This window comes from Ranitomeya imitator, chromosome 5, assembly GCF_032444005.1.
Source record: "Ranitomeya imitator isolate aRanImi1 chromosome 5, aRanImi1.pri, whole genome shotgun sequence".
NCBI classification, from domain to species: domain Eukaryota; kingdom Metazoa; phylum Chordata; class Amphibia; order Anura; family Dendrobatidae; genus Ranitomeya; species Ranitomeya imitator.
Window position 1 is genome coordinate 487644028 of NC_091286.1, and position 7350 is coordinate 487651377.

Consider the following 7350-nt stretch of genomic DNA (forward strand, 5'->3'; position numbering starts at 1 on the left):
AGTATCTCTGATGCTGAATCAAATTATATTTTATTGGCTATGTGCAGCAAGTAAAATTCTTTATAAAACACAATAAAACTTATTAAAATAAACACAATGCCTTTCGGCCTTGAAGGCCTTCATCAGGTATATAATAAAATGATTTTGTTAGAAACTACTTATACCCCACTTTCATTGCTAATAGGTGTGGTTGTACTAACTGAGGATCCAATCTCTATCTATCAAACTTTTTATCCATTAGAATACATTTATTAAAACTTACTTCTCATGAAAATAATACTGTACACACGTATTATATAACATCACTCCTCTTTCACCTAGCTCAGGGTTAAAGCAATATGTCTATAAAATCTAGGAAATCACACAAGTCAGTATACAAGTTCACAAAAAATTTGTCTGATTAAACACCTCTCTCCTCTTGTGGAGTGGTAAAATAAAAGAATTGCAGACACTAATAACAAAAAAATATATATATATATATTTTATTTATTTCCCCTTTTTCTTCCTTTCTCTCTCCTTCCTGTTCCATTTATTCTTATATATAGGCATATCAAATGAGAGATATACATCAATTATGATTTAAAAGTGAGAATCATCTGTCTAATCAGGTACCAAATTCAAAATATTAGCCAATAACACTTATATCCAGGGGTGATCATTCTTTTGCGTGCACTTTTACTGCAAGTAGCCATCAAACGAAGCCCACATAGAATGACCTGCAACCCAGAGCCCCCAGAGGAGGTCCACTACACCTGTCATCCTGCAGGCAACCCCCTCCAGCATGCAACCATTCTCAAATCTTATTACAGCATGACTATCAGGGGAGGTAGTAGACTTATGAGTACTGGACACGGATTGCAGGCTATCCAAATGAGAACAGCGGCAGAGTCCCTGGTGAAGAACTGTTTCTCATCATCCACATTGTGTACGTACGAAACAATGTAAAGCGCCATGGAATAAATGGCATAATAATCATAAATAATAATTTATTAATAAAAAATAACAATAACAATAACAAGGGTTCAATTGATTGATCTATGCAAGATCAGAGATCTCATTCAGTCCATCAGGGTGCTGACTGCGAAGTCAGTAAATCAAATAGGACTCTTTGGCATTAAGAACTGTTTTTCTGTTTCTTGTGGATTCAGGAATTTGATTGAGTGGTTTGACTTTTATACATTCAAAGTTTTTGTTATGTGCAAGAGTTATGTGCTTTGTTGCAGAAACCCTATTTTCACATTAAGTCTATGACCATTCATTCGACTAAGTAGTGACTGTGGTGCAGCCTACATGTATACGTCCACACTCACAGGTCACTACATACAAAACAAAATCAGAACCACAGGTTAATTCTTGGGTAAAATTGTATGTAGTATTGCTGTTATTTTATATTTAATTTTTTCTTATGATAATCTATAATTTTACAACAGTCACAACGTTTTATTTGACTTTTACAAATTCCTTTTTTCTAATTTTTTTGACAGATGGCACATTTGTTGGTGTTGTTTTTTTTGAGGGGGTGTGAATAACTACATGCTATAAAATTTTTAATTGTTCTACCTCTACTGAACACAATATTAGGTATTTTTGGGATCAAAGTGTTGGGTCTTTACTCACTTCGCTGTTCTCTCATTAACACTATGTTTTAGAGATTTTTTTCAGGTAATCATCATGTTTGAGAATGGTGTTCTGCATGTACTAATGATTTTGGATACATGTTTCTTTTAACCTGGAAAGTAAAACCTGTGATTGTTGCACATAGTCTGTATTGGATGTACAATTACGTCTAATGCGATGGAATTGACTAGATGGAATATTTGTCTTTCATTTGGAGTATAGTGAGTTAAAAAAATCCAAATAGCCATTAGTGTCAACTAATTTAAAATGAGTTTGGCTTTTGATGTTATAATCCTCGTGGTATAGTTCTAAATCTAGGTATATAGCACTTTCCTTGGAAATATTTGCAGTGAATGAGAGCACCCAATTGTTGTTGCTGAGCTCTTCAACAAAGAGGGACGTCTCCTACTCCTACCACACCAGATCAGAGAGAGATAATTTTTTTATAACATTGATAATATTTGATGTTATGTCTTTAGTTTTGGGACCTGATCGGCGATAGGGACTCGAACTCACCATGAACAAGTTTATGAAACTTGAGGCTCAAGAGTCCGCATCGCTGTCTCGATTTGCTGTAAATGCAATGTTTTCTTCAACTTCAATAGATTATGTTCCAAAATTAATTTTAAACCATTTAATAAAACATTATTTCTTGTTTAAAGGGAATGGAGGTGTCCCTGTAAAAATAAAAAATCAAGGGTTAAAAAGAGATAGTCATTATCCCAGGTAAAAGCTCTGGTTTCTAGGATCAACTGTGATGAATCTCTCAAATACGAAAGTTATACGATAACATGACATTGTAAGTACAGATCTATAAAGTGAAACAATTTACTTGTAAGCAACCCTATCCTTGAGATGACAGGAAGTCCTGGGGATTTTTTTGGGGGGATTTTAGGAAGATGATAGAATGGCTTGACTTGGACAAGTTTTAGTAAGAAAATGCATCTCTTTTTCATTTATTATTTTGGCTCGATGTGCTTCATTGATGAGAAAGAGTACTATTTTTAGGACTCATTGGGGATCACGTTTTAATATTTCATATCTGCTAAGATATTTTTGGCTTCTTGAATTTAATCATCCACATTTTCCAGTAGTACTCGCCCTACATTGTCTTATAACAATTTTGTTATTAGTTTGCAGACATTTGAGTGCCTCTCTCTCTTTTTCCACCAAATTACTAATACCACCAGAATTTCTATTGATATCCTCAAACTCTTTCATCACAACTGAATAAAAAGTTGCAAGGTGGTGACTTTTATGATAAAATTTCTAAACTTGTGATGCTACTTCTTGACGTTTGTATGGGTCAATTTCAGCAATATTAAAATCTTCTTTTCTATTATTTGTTTTCTGATCTAAATTTGAAAATGTCTGTTTATAGTTAATTTTTGAATTAATTTATTAAGATCCGAGAAGAGATGGAATCCATTTGCTTTTTGGGAAGGACAGAAATGTAACTCCTTAAAGAGTATGGATGTTTCATCTTTGTCGAGGACATGACCATTGCACGCAAAGCCAACATCTTTCCCCAATTGATGGCTGTTTTAATAAACCATCAAGAGCGTTTAACAGCCACGGGTAGAGTGGTGCGCTGCCCACAGCTGTGAACGTGTTAAATCCAACTGTCAATCAGTGACAATGGGTTTTAACATGCATTGGTCAGGACTAGGGTTGAGCGATCTTGACTTTTTTAAAGTCGAGTCGGGTTTCGCAAAACCCGACTATCTCAATAGTCGGGTCGAGTGAAATCGGCCGATTATGACGTAAAGTCGGGATCGACCGAAACACGAAACCCAATGCAAGTCAATGGGGCAGCATAGTCGGCAGTGATTGGGGGCCAGGAAAACACCTAGAGTGCCCATTTTAATGCCAAAACCATGCATTCTTCTTAATGAAGCTTGTCAATCTTAATTTCCCTTATAATAATAGTTAAGGTAAGGTAAGTATTTAAACTTTGCAAGTGCTGTGATCCTGAGCAAGCAGGGGGGGGCACTCGTTGGCATTGGCACTAGCACAGGGCCCCTCAAAGTACGGCGGTGTGTTTGCACGGCGGGGGCGCCTCCCACCGGCAGTGACACTTTTGCGTACTATGAGGGGCCCTGTGCCAGTGACGTCGCCAACGAGTATTCCTCCCCCCACCTGATGAAGGAACCTGCACTTTCATCTGCACCTTCCTCTTTGTCCCCGTGTAAGATGGTATGGTATGCGGGAAGAGGAACCTGACTTTCAACAGGGTCACAATCTTGCTGTGTGGCGTGCACGGGGAATGTTGCGTTATCGGTCAATGTACTAGCAGACTCATCTATCACTGGCTGAGCAATGGGCAGGATGAGGAGGAAACACAGATATAGGCCCAAAGAATAAAGTGGTTTAAATGCAGTTCAAAATTGGTAAGAGGACTAACCAGGGGGCATTGCTTTGTTCAGTGGAGGACAACTGTAATGAGAGGCTGACACAGAGAGTAGGCCCAAATCAGTAATTAGTCTAAATGCCGTTCGAAATTGGCAACAGTAGTAAACAGGCGGCACAGCTTTGTTCAGTGGAGGAGAACAGCAAGGAGCGGCAGACACCAATAGTAGGCCCCAACCCAACTAGTAGGCCAAATGCAGTCTAACATTAACAACTACTTAACGAGAGCCTGAAAATGGAATTTCAGGACAGGAAACCAGGAGAACAGCAAGGAGCGGCAGACACTGTTAGTAGGCCCCAACCCAACTAGTAGGCCAAATGCAGTTGTTCCATTTAACAACTATTTATCAAGAGCCTGAAGATAGAAGCTCAGGAAAGGCAACCTGGAGAACACCTTGGAGCGGAAGACACCGTCTCTACAACCCAGACCCAACTTGTAGGCCGAATGCAGTGTTGTTTTCAACAACTACTTAAGAAGAGCCTCAAGATTGAAGCAATGGAGAGGCAACCTGGAGAACACCTTGGAGCGGAAGACACCGTCTCTACACCCCTGACCCAACTTGTAGGCCGCATGCAGTGTTGTTTTCAACAACTACTAAACGAGAGCCAGAAGATTGAAGCAATGGAGAGGCAACCTGGAGAGCACCTTGGAGCGGCAGACACTGGTAGTAGGCCCCAACCCAAGTACTAGCCCCACTGCAGTTAGATTTACAAAAAAATACTAAACGAGAGCCTGAAGATCAAAGCTCAGAAAAGGCAACCCGGAGAACACCTTGGAGCGGCAGACACTGGTAGTAGGCCCCAACCCAAGTACTAGCCCCACTGCAGTTAGATTTAAAAAAACTACTAAACGAGAGCCTGAAGATCAAAGCTCAGAAAAGGCAACCCGGAGAACACCTGGGGGCGGCAGACACTGGTAGTAGGCCCCAAACCCAAGTACTAGCCCCACTGCAGTTAGATTTAAAAAAAACTACTAACTGAGAGCCTGAAGATCAAAGCTCAGAAAAGGCAACCCGGAGAACACCTTGGAGCGGCAGACACTGGTAGTAGGCCCCAACCCAAGTACTAGCCCCACTGCAGTTAGATTTAAAAAAACTACTAAACGAGAGCCTGAAGATCAAAGCTCAGAAAAGGCAACCCGGAGAACACCTTGGAGCGGCAGACACTGGTAGTAGGCCCCAACCCAAGTACTAGCCCCACTGCAGTTAGATTTAAAAAAACTACTAAACGAGAGCCTGAAGATCAAAGCTCAGAAAAGGCAACCCGGAGAACACCTTGGAGCGGCAGACACTGGTAGTAGGCCCCAACCCAAGTACTAGCCCCACTGCAGTTAGATTTAAAAAAAACTACTAAACGAGAGCCTGAAGATCAAAGCTCAGAAAAGGCAACCCGGAGAACACCTTGGAGCGGCAGACACTGGTAGTAGGCTTTAAACCCAAAATTTTGGTCAATGGAGTTTATAAAATGTTCCAGGGGTACACAGGCAGCATTGGTGTGGTAAGCGGAGGACAATTTCTATTTGGGACTGCAGACAGACTTAGTAGGCTGTCCCCTGTGGACCATGCATCCACAACATTAACCCAGTGCGCCGTAATGGACATGTAACCTTTCGTGGACATGCCTACTGGTCCATGCATCTGTTGTCAGGTGCACCTTTCTACTATTAGATAGCCTGAGAGCATGGACCATGCAGATTTTTACATCATGGTGGAGGGCTGGGATGGCTTTTCTCGCAAAAGAAGTGACGACTGGGTAGCTCTTACCGTGGTACAGCGTAGTCCATCTGGGCTTTATAATTATAAATTAAAGAAAAAAAGTAGGCTGTATGCACTTTGAAATAGGTTCCAGGGGTACACGGGTGGCAGTGGACTGGTCACTGGAGGACTAGTGGAAGGAGGGACCGCAGACAGGCGTAGTAGGCCTAACATTATAAAATTGGGCTGTAGGCACTTTATAATTGGTTCCAGGGGTACACGGGCAGCATTGGTCTGGTCAGTGGAGGAGTAGTAGAAAGAAGGTACCGCAGACAGGCTTTGAAGGCCTAACAAAAAAATTGGGCTGTAGGCACTTTTAAATAGGTTCCATGGGTACACGGGCAGCATTGGTCTGGTCAGTGGAGGAGTAGTAGAAAGAACGGACCGCAGACAGACTTCGAAGGCCTAACATAATAAAATTGGGCTGTAGGCACTTTATAATTGGTTCCAGGGGTACACGGGCAGCAGTAGACAGGTCAGTGGAGGCCTAGTGGAAGGAGGGACCGCAGACAGGCTTCGAAGGCATAACATAAAAAAAATTGGGCTGCAGGCACTTTAAAATAGGTTCCAGGGGTACACGGGCAGCATTGGTCTGGTCAGTGGAGGAGTAGTAGAAAGAAGGTACCGCAGACAGGCTTCGAAGGCCTAACATAAAAAAATTGGGCTGTAGGCACTTTTAAATAGGTTCCAGGGGTACATGGGCAGCATTGGTCTGGTCAGTGGAAATGTAGTAGAAAGAACGGACCGCAGACAGGCTTCGAAGGCCTAACATAATAAAATTGGGCTGTAGGCACTTTATAATTGGTTCCAGGGGTACACGGGCAGCAGTAGACAGGTCAGTGGAGGCCTAGTGGAAGGAGGGACCGCAGACAGGCTTCGAAGGCCTAACATAAAACAAATTGGGCTGCAGGCACTTTAAAATAGGTTCCAGGGGTACACGGGCAGCATTGGTCTGGTCAGTGGAGGAGTAGTAGAAAGAAGGTACCGCAGACAGGCTTCGAAGGCCTAACATAAAAAAATTGGGCTGTAGGCACTTTTAAATAGGTTCCAGGGGTACACGGGCAGCAGTGGTCTGGTCAGTGGAGGAGTAGTAAAAAGAAGGGACCGCAGACAGGCTTCGAAGGCCTAACATAAAAAAATTGGGCTGTAGGCACTTTTAAATAGGTTCCAGGGGTACACGGGCAGCATTGGTCTGGTCAGTGGAGGAGTAGTAGAAAGAAGGGACCGCAGACAGGCTTCGAAGGCCTAACATAAAAAAAATTGGGCTGTAGGCACTTTATAATTGGTTCCAGGGGTACACGGGCAGCATTGGTGTTGTCAGCGGAGGCCGATTGTAATGAGTGTCTGCCAGTTAGTAGTCCCAAACAATAAATAGATGTTAATCTCTCGCATGACAACAAAACGAAACCACCAAAGGGTGCAATCATTCAGTACTGGGGTGGGCTCCTCTGCGGAGTTTCAGACCTAGTAATTTGGCGCAAAGTATTTACTTGGGTAAATATAGGACACTGCCCCGGACTATGTTATGTGCCATCATACATGTCAATACAATGGTATTGTCAGTGGCTGG